General features: G+C 43.8%; 1 protein-coding gene across 5 annotated transcripts in view; it reads left to right on the top strand.

Annotated features, from left to right (window-relative positions):
- Positions 1-14,774, top strand: part of KANK1 (KN motif and ankyrin repeat domains 1) — a 1,603,545-nt gene that overhangs the window by 905,353 nt on the left and 683,418 nt on the right. The window lies entirely within an intron of this gene.

Genomic DNA, 14,774 nt, shown 5'->3' with positions numbered 1-14,774 from the left:
TGGTGGCAGGAAGCCAGGTATGTATGTTTTGATTTTGAGGTAGTATGAGACATGAAGTTGGGGAGCAGAGGGTGTCAAGACCTCGGTTCTTTATGCCCATGTTTTCTATGGTTCTGCCATGCCTCCTGTAAGGGTGATATGATATGATTGGTTATTTATAACACACTTAATACCCAGAGGTTTCTAAGCGTGGACCCGGGGATCGAACTTGTGCTGCTCCTTGTCGTCTTGCTTCCAAGGCGATCATGTTGCCCCTGAGCTATCATCCCGAGACAGAAGTACGAGTCCGACACAATGATGGCATGCTTGCTGGCAAATACTTTTATTATCACCAGTAAAGAAAAGGGGACATTTTTTTGTAGCATATCTTGTCCTTTTTCTATGAGGGATTGCCCTACCTCAACAAAAACACGAAGTAATCTGTCAAGGTGTCTTGTAAGTAAAATATCAACCGTCCTGTGTCCAAGCCTAGTGTCTGTCCCTTACACTAAACTAACTAAGGAAAAAATGGGCATCTTCTTGATCCAGAAGGAGGCTTCTCTCGTTCGGGATACAGACCTTTACAGTTCAGTTTGTTGCGTGAAAACACAATGAGTGACTCTTTAAACACAGTTCCTGAGTATCAAGGGGGGCAGAGGGTCTTTTCTCCTTGTTCCTGTTTTCAAACTCAAAACTGTAGCGCCAAGTCTTATTCTGTCAGACTTGACTATAGAACTCAACATTCCAGAAAATGTTTTTTCCTTTGGCAATGGGTCCACGACCCCTTGTTTTAGCTTTTCACTTTTTTCTCTCACGCAGGTCCCAGATCCCTTTGAGCTGTTTCAGAATCTCCACAACTTGTTTTGCAACTGCTTTCACTTCTTTGTGGGTCCCAGACACCTTTATATTCTCTCAGGCTCTCCCCAACTTGCTCTGGGCATCAGCCCCTTGACTGTTTCTTTGCTCTCGTATGGGTCCCAGACCCTTATGCTTTGCTTTTGTGGGGCTTACCCAACTTCATATAGGTCCCAGGGCCTGGTGTTTCTTTCGCGAGATCTCTACCCCAGCTTCTTCAATGTCAACTGAGCAGACCTGGTATACTCTCCTGCCAGGTACTGTTGTTTTGCAAAGTGTGTTTCAATTTCTCTCTTCTTGATATTGTGAGGGGCCCTGACCCTCTTATCTTGGCTTTGCCCTTGTAATTCTTTCGGGTCCCTGACCCATTTAGTTTGGCTTTGCCTCTGTTGGTCACTTTGGTCCCTGACACCTTTGTATTGGCTTTCCAGGACACTTGGTTTACTCGCCAGTCAAGTGTCTACTGATGCTGCATATGTTTGTGCCCTTATATTTCTCTTAGGATCCTTGATCCGTATATCGGCTCCCATTAGTATCGTAGTGGGACACCGGATGGCGAGATGCTGTATCTCCCTCCCTGTAACACCTTTACCCCATCCTACCCAATAGGATATTTAGAGGCTCTAAACCCCCACCCCCGTTCCCTCCATGAACACTTTCACACAGACAGCCCGCTCTGGGAGAAAACTGACTAATACCCTAACATTGTACCTGACATGTCCCACTACTATGGTCCTGCAATTATGGGTAATCACTCGCACCTAACTTCCATTAAACTTCCCACACGGATAAAAGGCAGAACACAAGAACACACTCTAAGCAAGGCAACTCACACAAAGAAAGAGTACTTTCCAAACGGCAGCTGAATGAACAAACAAAGGAAGGAAGACAGCAGACCAAGAATGGTATGCAAGGAGGGAAATACTCTAGACCTTTTCGGTAAGAAACCGTTACTTTCCAGGAACCTTCAAATTAGAAGGCGTAAGGCCAGGAAACCAAACTGAAGAATCCTGTATTGTGCGTCCGAGATACCCAGGTCCCTCCTGCATGGTGCCGTCCTTGGCTCCAAGATTAAAAGCAGTGTCTGAGAGATCAACACAGCCGGTGAGCTGGGGAGACCGATGCAAGTCCAGTCTGCGTTGAAGTCAAGGTTGCCAGCGGCAACATTGTATAACGAGCGCAAGAACGAAGATTGACACACTTACGGTGAAAGACACAAGGAAAGCTTAATTGCTGATGAATGTTTGAACATTAAAGGGAAAAGATACAATACCAGTGACTGAGTGGTCCGGCACCACGAGGGTGCTCAATCGCAGGTCCCTGTAAGGTATCCAGCCAAGAAGTGGCAGAATCGAAAGTAGAAGATTGGGAAGAGCATTATGTGAAGTGAATCGAAGTGGTCTTGCAACGGGTTAAGCAGAACCCATTGCTCATACGAAAGTCTTCAATTTTTGATATCAAGAAGAAAACTTAGAAAGTGAGATTAGATGGTCCGAGCCCGAACGAGGGAGACCAATTGTGAACATTTTGTTATAAAGGGGTCCGAGCTTGCAGGAGGGAGACCCATGATGACCACTGAAAACGAGAACATGTGAATGTGAAAATCCTGTTAAGAAAGGAACTTCTGTGCTTGTTTGTTATGACAGGCCCTCTACAGTAAGAGAATGTTTTTGAGAAAGAGGCTTTGGCAGAAGGCCCTGATACCTATGCTTTGAACTGTATCCTCATGGCCGTGTGTGCGAAGCTCGAACGTGCCGCCTTGCCATGTGCAGAAAACTTGGGGAAGAGAAGCCAACTGCGCAACTATCCTGACATATTTCTTGAACACTTTAGTTTTTGCATACACTATTGTCCCACAACCTTTTGTATTTAGAAGTAAGGATTGGCCATAGGTTTATTAGTATGGGCCCTTTTATTTTGACGGAGACTCGGCTGGGACTGTTATAATTATTTGATGGTCGTAGCTTGCTCCCATCCTTAGATTTAGGTTTACATAGGCGTTCAACCAACCCATTGCAGTTGTATAAACACCCTTGAACTGTTTTCACTTGTCTGTCTTCACTGTTTGATATCATGCCTTCCTTACATTGTCTAGTGTCCCCCAGAAGCCCTCAATGAATTGAAACCAAGTGGCTGATAGCAGTGCAAGTACAGTGCTATATGGTGTTTTCAGAATACAATTTTCTACTTTATTGTGGTAGTGATTTAACTGTTCCCTGGATGTTTTCTGCATAAAATAAGCATCCTTGCTAAGAACTCCACACTAACTGCTATATCCGTTCAAAGTGGTGGTGTCTCTTCTCCTAGGTAAGCATTGTGGTATCTTGAGGGTATTCCAAGTGGCACCAGGAACTTAGAACAGGTGGCAGTTAGGAGAGATGTAGAGATGTAGAGATGACTAGCGAGTTGTTCTAGGTGCTGCTCCATGCTGTGGGGTTTTCTTTAAATAAAGACTCACCTGTAGTCAGCATTCTGCCTCCTGTGCCTCCTCTGCCTCCTCACTTCATTTTGGCGACAAGTGATCTCTGGATCGGCAGAACACAGCGTAAATGACTGCAAGAAGGGCAGAGGGCTGGCCCTCGTTGAGGCTGTGGAGCATGGGCAGAGCGGATTCAGAAGGAAAGCAGGCAACCAACAGAGGTCATACAGAATAAGATTGGCTGCCATCCCAGTAGAGATCCCACAGCATAGGCCCGCTAATGGATTTGGGAGCAGTGCGTGCGCTCAAGTGCTTCTCCTGTGTGAGTGGCATGCGAAAGAAGGGGGCAGAAAAGATCAAGAAAAGCACCTTGGAACATGCAGATAGGTAGCAGCTATCTTGGTAGATGGGGAATCCTGAGTAAACAAGTGCACAGAGAAGGAGTTTGAAAAAGGGACATGGGGCCATGCGAGGATGTGGCGGCCAACTTGGGTACTGTAGTAACCGGCATAAACATGTGTCAGTAGTTCAGCAGACAGAGGTGTGCAACATTTGAGTGACAGTTTCTGAATGAAGATGGTGAAAGCAGCATCTTCTTTGTCACAGTGGTTTGGAAGTGAGATTTGTTAAGTGCTAAATTGGAGAGTTACTTGCCCAGATGAGGAAGGGAAGATGTCTTTAACAGTTCATCCTCCGGAACCATTTTTGCCAAATCCTGGAGTGCCAGCCATACCGTGGAATGATTGGAGACAATACTGGTGCAGTTATCTAGGTGCAGTAGAGCAGGGAGGGATGACGCAGGCAAAAAAAGAATGCTTTTATTGCATGCTCTTGGTTCAGAAGGGCAGAAACAATGCAGGGAAATGCCACCAATCTCGGATGATCAAAGTGGTGGGGATTTGGACATTTACGAAAAAGCTGTCAAGCAATTGGACAATTATGCACCCAAGACCAACATTGCGATCAATAGGTAAAACTACACTTGCGAACAAAGCAACAACTCTGTAGAAGAATATGTGAGTGAGCTGAGGAATTTAGCTGGTTCAGGTGAGATTACAGCCAGGATGGGCACGGATGAACCCAAGGATCAAATAATCACTCACACCAATAATTCAGTGATGCAACAGCAGTTGTGGATATTTGGGAACCCAACATTAGAAGAAGCAATAGCTATTGCTAAGAGGGTGGAGCACACCCAATTGTGTTCCAAGACAATGAAAGAAAAAAAGAAAACTGAAGGAGTTGACGCAGGGAATGAGGTTGTGCAGGTTAATGCGATAAAGAAAAACAAGAAAGGAAGAGCAATAAAGAAGGATGTGAATTTCAGGATAGGAGTAGAAGTAGAGGTTGGAGAAGAGAAGAACCGTGCCTTCCTCGAAGTATGAAAAGGGCAAGTGTTACAGGTGTGGAAGGTTAGGACATTTTGCAAACTCAGTTGTGTCCTGCGATTCATCAAAAATTGCTCAAATTGTGGGTTGAAGGGGCACTTTGCTGCCACGTGTTGCAGAAAGAAGGTATCCTGTGTGCAGGAGGAAGAAGAGGATCACTCAGATGAAGAGCGTGTAGTAGTAGTACAGAGAGTTGTTGACGATTATTCAAAAATTAAGTGTCCTAGTTGCAAGATAAGGTTGGGTGGGCAGGCTTCAAATAAAACTGATGGTCGACAGAAGATGGGCTGTAACAATCTGGCCCCCCACCTATGCAAAATGTACCAACAGGCCCAAACTACGGGCGCCTGCCAGCGGACCTAAGAAAAGCTACAATAATTTCAATACCCAAAGTAGACAAACCCCCAGATAACTGTAGCTCATATAGGCCCATCTCCCTCATTAACAGCGAAGCCAAGATACTGGCCAAATTGCTAGCGACACACCTGCAGCAGGTCATAACATCCCGAATTCACCCAGACCAGTGTGGCTTCATGCCCGGCAGATCCACAAGAATGAATATAAGGAGAATACACTTAGTCATCGGACATGCCCAGATCCTAAATATTCCCTTAGGTGTACTTGCAATAGACTTTGAAAAGGCGTTCAATTCCATCCAATGGGAGGCACTCTGGGAGATCATGCGTAAAATGGGGTTCCAAGAACAATTCCTATCCTGGGTTCAACTACTATATGATGCAGCAATGGCTGAAGTCCGAGTGAATGGCTGGACATCACGATCCTTTGCTTTGGGGAAAGGGACGCGGCAAGGCTGCCCCTTATCAGCCCTCCTCTTTGCACTGGCCATGGAACCACTGGCCCAGCTGCTGAGAGAAACATCCACATGGAGCGGCATCCCAGGTGGTCCAGAATGGGAAGACAAAGTCTCACTGTACGCAGATTAATTATTGATATATCTGCGAGACCCCACGGTGACATGCCCAGTAGTGACACAGCTACTCCAGAAATATGGGACCTTTAGTGGCCTAAAAGTAAACTGGTCCAAATCTACACTATTTGCATTGAATGATTCAGGTATGGAGGCCCCTGAGCCCTGTCCATATAAAATAGCCCCCGAACACTTCCAATACTTGGGTATTAAGATCACAAGGAACCTCAATGATTATGCACCTAATAACCTACAACCCATCACAGAGCGATTTGCAGGTGACGTGCAGCACTGGATTTCCCTACCCTGGACCCTACTAGGTCGAGCTGCACTATTTAAAATGCTGACACTTCCCTGCTACTTATATGTACTCCAGAATGTCCCTCTGCATATACCTGTAAAGACGTTCTGGAAAATAGACTGCACACTCAGAAAACTCTTATGGGGAGGTGGACACCCGAGAATAGCCCTTCAAACACTGTAAAGGTCGATATGGGAAGGCGGCATTGGCCTACCAAGGCTGCAGACATACTACTGGGCTAGCCAGATGTTGGTAGTAAACGATGCAATGCATGCGGACGCCACAATGCCCCATGTACGGGCATCGCCCCCCTTGGAATTATACGCGGCAACACCCAGAGCGATCCCCCGAAAAATGGCAGCACAGATGTCTCGTATTTGGGCAGAATCACATACTTTTATAGGTTGAGGGGACAATGTCACGCCAATCCAACCGTTATGGAACAATAGAAATCTCCATGAGGTAGCCAAATTACCGAAATGGCCAGCATGGACGAGATGTGGTATAGAAAAAGTGGGAGACGTTATAATAAACGGCGCCATTAGATCCTACGATGAATTGGCCCTGTCCTTCAACCTCCCAGAGGCGGAAAGGTACCACTACACACAGCTTCGGCACGCACTACAACAGCACCTCCCTACCCTTGCTGACATGTCAGATAGTACTCCACCAGAACGTAACGTAAGAACAGACCATATCCAAGCTAAAGTCACCACAGTAATGTACAGTGTCATCACCTCCTTTGCCACACCAGAACTGGTACGGCTCAAAACAAAGTGCGAAACTGAAGTTGGGGAGATCATGCCGGAAGACTGGGTTCAGATACGAATGTACCCCCGTGAAGTTGCCATATCGACCAGATTACGATTAGAACAACTGAAAATACTACACAGGATTTACTATCCAAGGGTAGCCTTGTATCGCTGGGGCAAGATAACAGAACCTAACTGCTTACGCTGCCATAGATATGAAGGAACGCCCAAATATCAATAATACATGGAGGTCAAGCCAACGTACAGGCAAAGGAGTTCACTCAAAGGACATCATTCAATCATGTAGACAGGGTAAAGACCCCCCTAACTGCCCCACATATCATCATACATAAAACAAACAATTGATTTATAACATTATATTTATTAGTTGCAAATAAAGTCTTAAATTATTAAATTGTCTAAAGCTCTAGTACAATATACAGAAATATATTTAACAATTAGCTAAAAAGGTGCATACTGTTTAAAGTGCTATTATCAAATAATGACTGCTGTAATAGGTCACCAGCCAATCAATCGCATGAAACCTAAGAGTTAATCTGGGCATGCCGTGGATGGAGCCCCAAGCGAGTGAAGGAAATCACTCAAGAGGGGGACCCCCAGTCGCTCTGACCAGACTAAATATATAAACAATGAAATGAAAAAAACACAGTCCAAATAATATTAAATCCAGAAAACCGAACAAAGGAAATTTCATTTCAGTATTCAAATCAGGAACACATGAATGGAATAGGAATGGATGGTCGAGCAAGAGGTGTTGGAGGAGTACAAGGGATTTTGGGAGGTTCAGGAGGAGTTGACGGTGGTGGATGGGTTTCTTTTGAGATGAGGAGCTTTAGTGGTGCTGGAATGTTTCAAGGGTACATTGGTAGGGAAAGCCCTTGAAGAGCACCTATAAATTACAAGCACAAAGGGAAATTGAGGGAGAGGTATTGGTGGCCAGCGATGGACGTCATGGTTGAGAGAGATGTAAGGGAGTGTTGGGCATGTTGTAATTGTGACAAATTGATGAATGTTCACAATCAGAAGCTATTTCCTATCACACCTCCTGGTTGAGGGTTGCGGTAGATCAAGGTTGTCCAACTCCAGACCTAGAGGGCTGGGATCCCGACGTGTTTTCAGTATACCCCTCATTAATATTCATGAGGGAAGATTTGCATACATTTAGAATCATTGTATGCAACTGCATTGCATGAATATTGAGGGGTATCCTGAACGCCTGATAAGGATCTGGCCCTCGAGGCATCCAGTGGAGTAATTATTAAGTTTATGGACCATGTTTTTAGAAGAGAGGGATATCCATCAGACATTTTGCACGCCAAAAGGTCGCAACTGAAGAGTGCCGAGTTGGCAGGTTTTGTGGAGAAGAGTGTAATAAAATGGAAATTCACTTTGCTATATCGACCACAATCCAATGGATTGGTTGAACGATTCAAGAGTGATGGTGGGTGTGGTGGAACAGGCAATAAGGAATTGTGCAGGGTGCTGTCACAAAGTTTTCTCCTTTCAAATTGATTAGAGGAAGAGAGGCCAACACTGTTAAGGGGAGGCTGCTGGAGGTACAATTGAAATTTAAGGAGTATTACGATGCGAGGCTGGGTGAGCAGACACAGCCCAATGTGTCAGTTGGGGCGTGGGTGAGGATTAAGAGAGCAAAGCATGTATCTAAGGGGTTAGTCCAGGTTTTCGGAACCTAAAAGATTATTAGAGTTGTTGTCTAATGCTGCGAGGTAGGGGTGTCACGGTATTAGTTTTATGACGGTACGATAACCTTCTTGCCAAATTACGGTATATCATGGTTATCGCGGTATAGCAGGTGGAGTTAGCTAATCTTAACAAATATTTTCTAAAAGGTCATAAATTGACAGATTTATCATCACAAACAAAACCAGGCACCCAGGGCCAGAATTGGGCTTTTCAACATACTTTCCACTGAAATGCCTTGCTTCCACCAAACACAAACACGTGTGGAGAGGAGGGGGGGGGCTGCTGCAACTGGCAAAGTAAACTGAATAGCTTTTCTTAAGTGGTCATTTAGGCTTTATGCTCCCCCACTGGCTACTGGTGAAGATGAACATGTTGCCATCTTGATAACCTGCATGCCACCGATCAATGGAGGCTGATGGTAGTATACGCTTGTGCGCATATACACACAGACAGACAGACAGACAGACAGACAGACAGACACACACACAAACGCACTCTCTTTACGTTACAGCCTTTAGTTTACTTGCTGGCCAAAAGGTGTTCAGTACTCACGGACATGTTACCCTTTGGTATGGCAGCAGGGAATACCCACAGAGATGAGTGAATTTCGCAGTGTAACTTATTATATGTAAATTCAATGATAGAACCAGGGAAATCCCCCATTGCCATATGTTTACAGAACATTATCCATTATAAATATATAAACCCCAAAGCCGCCAACCCAAAGTAAACCCTTTTCCTTCTTGGCACTGTATCTATTCTTCCTATTGCTAACATATTGATTTTGTGTCAGGCACGTGTGGTTTATGGAATGGCATTAAAAACTGCTCCAACTGAAACTACTTGGCAGACGGCACATCCAACAGTGCAAGACCAAGACTGCGCAGCACTTGCTTACTGCAGCCTTTCCAAATCAGATTGAAAAGCACACTTTACGGTATGAACGGTATAACGGTATAAACAATGTGACGGTTATTATTGTTCAATTAAGTGGTTCACGGTATCTTTAATGGTATACCGTTATACCGTTACATCCCTACTGCGAGGGTGGAGGATGTCCCCATTTGGAACAGAGTAGTAGTTATTGAAGGGATGAGAGGAAAGGACTTGTGTGTTCCTGCTTTCGAGGGTTATGGTGTGGTGGATGTTTATGAAGTAGGGGTTGGAGCATGTGGTCTTGATGATCAAGTGTTGTGGGTAGGAGTGGAGCCAGTAGTGGAAGACTAAAGGATGAAGGGATGTGTGGGAGTAAGTCAGGGAGAGTGAGAAGCGAACCTGTATGGCTAAATGTTTGTCAGATAAAATTGGGTTGCGTCTGTGAGTTTGTATCGATTTTTATCAATATTACATATACTTTGTTTTTTGTTTGTTTTGTTCTCAATTTTCAGTTTGTATTGTTACATTCAATTAAGTGAATACCTTCATGTTTATTCATGTTTCTGTTAGAATGTTTCGGGGGAAAGATGTGTGGTATCTTGAGGGTGTTTCAAGTTCCAAGGGGGAACCTGGAACTTGGAATGGGTGGCCCTTAGGAGAGATTTAGAGATGAGTAGGGAGTTATTGTAGGTGCTGCTATGTGCTGTGGGGTTTTGTTTAAATAAAGAGACTCACCTGCATTCAGCATTCTGCCTCCTGTGCGTCCTCACTTCACACATGCACGCTTCATCTTACCTTAACATTTCACCCAGAGGGCCATGGTCATAATTTCTCTATTACTATCCAAAGTAGATTATGAAAACAGCCTGTATGTTGTACTCCCATATTACCCAATGAGGAAACTTCAGAGAGTGACAAAATGCAGTGGCAAGAGTACTTCTCAGAATGAAGCGATTTGAACATATTACGCCAGCATTACGTACTCTCCACTGGTTACCAAACAAAAAAAAGTGTGCATTTCAAAACCTTGCGCATAGCCCATCGTTCATACCGCAGAGTTGGCCCTTCATCCTTCAGATGTACGTTTCAACACTACACTCCTTCCAGAACACTTATGTCTGGCAATGCTGCACTATTGCTAGGTCCTAACTTCCGCAAACGGCAAGGAGGATCCTCTTTTTCAGTTCTAGCCACAAAACTGTGGAACACCTTACCCAAACCTCTCCACCTAGAGGAGGACCACCTGATTTTCAAGAAACCACTCAAGACAACTTTTTAACCAACTACTTTTAAAGAAATGAAAAATAGCAACCAACTAAAAAGTGTACACTAGAAAATGTTGAGCTAATTTACGACAAGTATTTTTCTAATTTCTTGGTACTGCCATCTGCAGGACACCAACCTGACTCATGGAACACCTCCTATGTGGCACTGGTCAGTATCTTTAATCTCAGTCAAATATACCAGCAAAAACAAGGAAGTTACAACACCCTCGTCCCCTCTTTCCACACCCTTTCAACTAACTCCTCACTACTAAAATCATGCATCCTTACGCTTCCCACACTCCTACAGATGACTTGATGGGATTTTTGCACTCCACAATCTGGGGGATTCCCATATAGCTAACCTGCCCAGTCGGTACCAACCACAAACAACTTGGAGATGTTCATATCGACACACAGGTAATTGGTTCTTCCAACCTGCATCCATCAACACCATTTTTTGCAGCTCCCTTCCTGCTATTCGACTAACACAACATGCCCTCGGTTCTTACACAGAGACATGCGCAGTGAAGCCAACATTGGCAGAAGAGCTCTATAACAGACCACTTTACATTACTTTCACCTCAAATATTTTGTTTTTTGTACCCTTGCAGAGTGTCAACATATTTTGCTGTGAAGGAAGACCAGAATGGCGGCGAAATTGATCAGGAGAACTAGAACTGGGATATGCAAATCTTGGTCATCACCCCTTAACCACACCAGGATAGCGACTAATCTAATAATGAACTACCATTTAGAGTTTCTCTACTTGAATGTATGTTGTGTGGTTTGCCTGAAAGAGGGTGCATTAGGCTTCTATTAAATGAGCCTGGAGAGCCCTGCATTAGGAGCAGTCAATCATGGAGTTGAAAAGCAGTCATCTGAGTCCCATTTACCATATTTGCATATGCCCCTAAATGACATACAATGGCATTAAATATTCCTTTCAAAAGGACGGGAGGCGAGCAGGTTTTTGAATTGGTTGATTAAATATTCAAACCATTATAATGAGAAAACTACATCAATGCAATCTCGACAAAAGGCGCACTTCCCAGCTTTGTTGTTGTCTTATTGGGTTTTACATAGTACAACTGCTACCAGTTTCATGGTCTCTTGGACGTGAAAGAAAATGGGATGAATTTGGTTAGTAGTAGTATCAGAGGGAGCAGTGAAAGATGAATTTACTTTGTGTTGATAGGTGCAGACTGATTCAAAGCCAGCCCTACTTGTGGGTTAGCCTCTATGCGTTTTTTATGTGTAGTTATTTGGGACGTGCTCTGGATGTTTCCTGAAGTGTATACAGATGTACAATGTGTTCTTTTTGGCATGTTAGCTTGTTTTCTCATCTAGTCGCATCAAGAGTGGATTTGTATGGTGTCCCGTGTGTGCCTGTTTTGTGGCGTTCTAATCATGGTGTGAAACGAGAATTGGCATGGCAAGAATTGATGCTGGTTATGGTGGATGATAGAGGTTAGTAGTTTGCTGTTCTAGGTATTCTACCTCAATGGGAGCACAACGTAATGGGGACCTGAGTGGTACAGGGCGGAATCCTGAAGCAGTAAATCAATTGGGAACGAAATATTCTATAAATAATCAAAGTAGCCAGATGTCAGTTTGGAGCAAATATTCACGTGGTGCATGCCAGGTGTGAGCACATTGTTCAGGAACGTATTATCACAGGTGCAGTAGAGGGAGCATACTTTACTTGAGGAGCGGTATGACACTACATTTTAGGAGCCAGCATCTGTCAGGGAAATTAGTCAACAGGGGCAGTCGGAGTACCATATAGCTGTGTGGGCAGGTTGTATCTTTTGCCATTTAACGTGCACACTATTGAGTGCTGCAATGCTTGTGTGCGTAGTTTTCTTGGGACCACAGTCTTGGCTGGGGAAATGAGGTAATTTGGGACTCCGGTTCCATGCTTTCATAAAAAGACGGGCATTCAGAGATCTTCAGATGGGGAGGTGGTCATTAATTGTGTGCACTTCCCTGGGGAGTTCTTTAGAGGTTGGCAGTCATGTTTTTGAAAATGGAGTCTGCTTGGCACTTTCTGATGTAGTGTGGAACTGCTAAGAGTAAGTTGTTTCAGGACCGTAACAGAAGGATGTCATGGGTGATGCCAAGAGTTTCGAAATGTCTTATTTTCCTGACTCGTAGTCAAGGGATAGTTTGGCGTGCATTTGTAACGTGGTCTCTTCTGTCTAGTTAGTCACATTCTTGTTATGTTTGGATTTCTCTGTAGTTCCTTCAGTGTGTATATTGGAATGCCCAGCTATATGCTGCTAGCATATGCTAGTTTAGATAGGACCATGGACATGACCACAAATGCCCATTGTGGGGAGGGTAGAAAAGGCATGATGCATTGGATTGAGCACAGGTGGAACTAATATTTCTTGACAAGCATGTTGATTTGCGGTTCTAATGTTCGTTTGTGGTCGATCAAGATTCTGAGGTTCGTTACGACGCTTAGTTTCCTAACAGGCACCAATCTCTCCTGGCAATGGGTTTGTTGTGGATCGTGTTGGTTTTGTAGAGTCGATAATTATTTCAGTTTTGTTTGGGTTGATGTTCAGGTTGTTTCCTGTCATGTGTGTTTAATTTTAAGGCAATGAGAGGTCTGAGAATGTGCTGGTTGAGCGTTTGGGGGCGATTTGTGCATCTTCAGTTATTGATTCATGTGAGGCTCTTCATGAGTCCCATAAATTAGGTCCATGTAGAGAGGCATTTGATTCGATGATTGAGGTACATCACAGGTGATGTTGCTTGGCGTTGAACTGAGAGTGAGTACTCAGGTGATGTGTGGTCTATCCATGGAGAACATTGTTGTACATAAGAGAGCCATGTTGTCCAGGCCTGCAGTGTTAAGTCTTTTAGTTAGTGAGGCATAGATGACGGTGCCAAAGGCTGCAGAGATGTCTAGAAGAAGAATGTATGCGTGGAAGAGGGCATTGGGGTTAGGATGTCCTTGGAAGACTGGAGGGCAGGGGATATGTTGACAAGCCTGCTTTTTTATTTGCTGTTACAAGTTAGATGGGTTTAAAGTTGTTGAAGGTATGTGAGATTGTTGTAGACCAGTTGTCTCTTGATACTGATTTGCACTTCGTCTGCTACTGTATCATTTTTTAAAACATTTTTTTCCATCTTTATTTAATTTTCAAACCATCAATAACATCAAAACATGTTGGCGGGAGTCATAAAAATAACAGTTTACATAACATTTTCTTTACCAAACAACAACTGTCAGTGAACAATAACTTTCAACACCAAGTCCTCCCACATATTTCAATTGAACCATGACAACACAAACAACGCTTACACACAAGCACAATTACAAACAAAACCTTACACACCACCCCCCCAACTCATATTACACCAAGTTTATCAAGTCTATACCCTATTCAAATAAATAATTAAAGGAATCCCAATTTTCACTGTACTCAGGCTCCCGAATACTTCGAAAGTATGCGCATGTCTCCCATCCAACTATCAGTATGTGGCTTCTTACGTGACTTCTACACTCTCATAATATGCTTTATAGCCATTAACAATGCCCTATCAGTCCAATCAGATGCACCACAGATATCCAGACCTCTGCTTTCATTTGAGAGAAAAATTGCAGACATGAAAGTTCGAGGGAACATCCCACCAATCACTAGATCTACTCGATCAATCACCTCCTTCCAAAAAGTCAGTACTCTATCACATTCCCAGAGCATATGCAGATAAGTCCCTTTGGAATGGGAGCACACCCAACACAAATCTGATTCAATAAAACCCCATTCCGCCATCCTCACCGGAGTCCAATAAATACGCCCCAAAATACGTTGATGTATATATATCTTAAGTTCAAATCCATTTTCGCTTTTACCGTCACCTTCACACATTATTCCATTCAGCTTCAGGTATATCTCTGCCAAGTTCAATCACCCATTTATTCAGCAATTTCTCCCAGGAATCCTCTATGCACACCCGTACCGGCATAGGTTTAGTAAAGGTAGAGACCACATTTGGAGCAGCATTATATAATCCGCACACTTGGCTTATCACTTAACGGTTCACTCAGCATTTGGTGCCTCTCTATCAGCAAGCGTTCCAATGATCTATATCTCTCAATTTCTCTGTTATCCAAACCATATTGATCCATTATATCTCCAAAAGGAACCATCCCATCATCTTTCCACACATCACCAATCTTCAAAATACCCTTATTGACCCAACTCCTCCAGTGCAATACTCTGTTCTCAATCTGTAAACCAGTATTCGACCAGAGAGAAGCAGAATTATAAAAA

The sequence above is a fragment of the Ambystoma mexicanum genome, chromosome 6p (assembly GCF_040938575.1).
Source record: "Ambystoma mexicanum isolate Mex_15411 chromosome 6p, UKY_AmexF1_1, whole genome shotgun sequence".
NCBI lineage: Eukaryota > Metazoa > Chordata > Amphibia > Caudata > Ambystomatidae > Ambystoma > Ambystoma mexicanum.
Note: the sequence above shows the minus strand (reverse complement) of the source record. Positions and strands in the feature narration are given on the sequence as shown.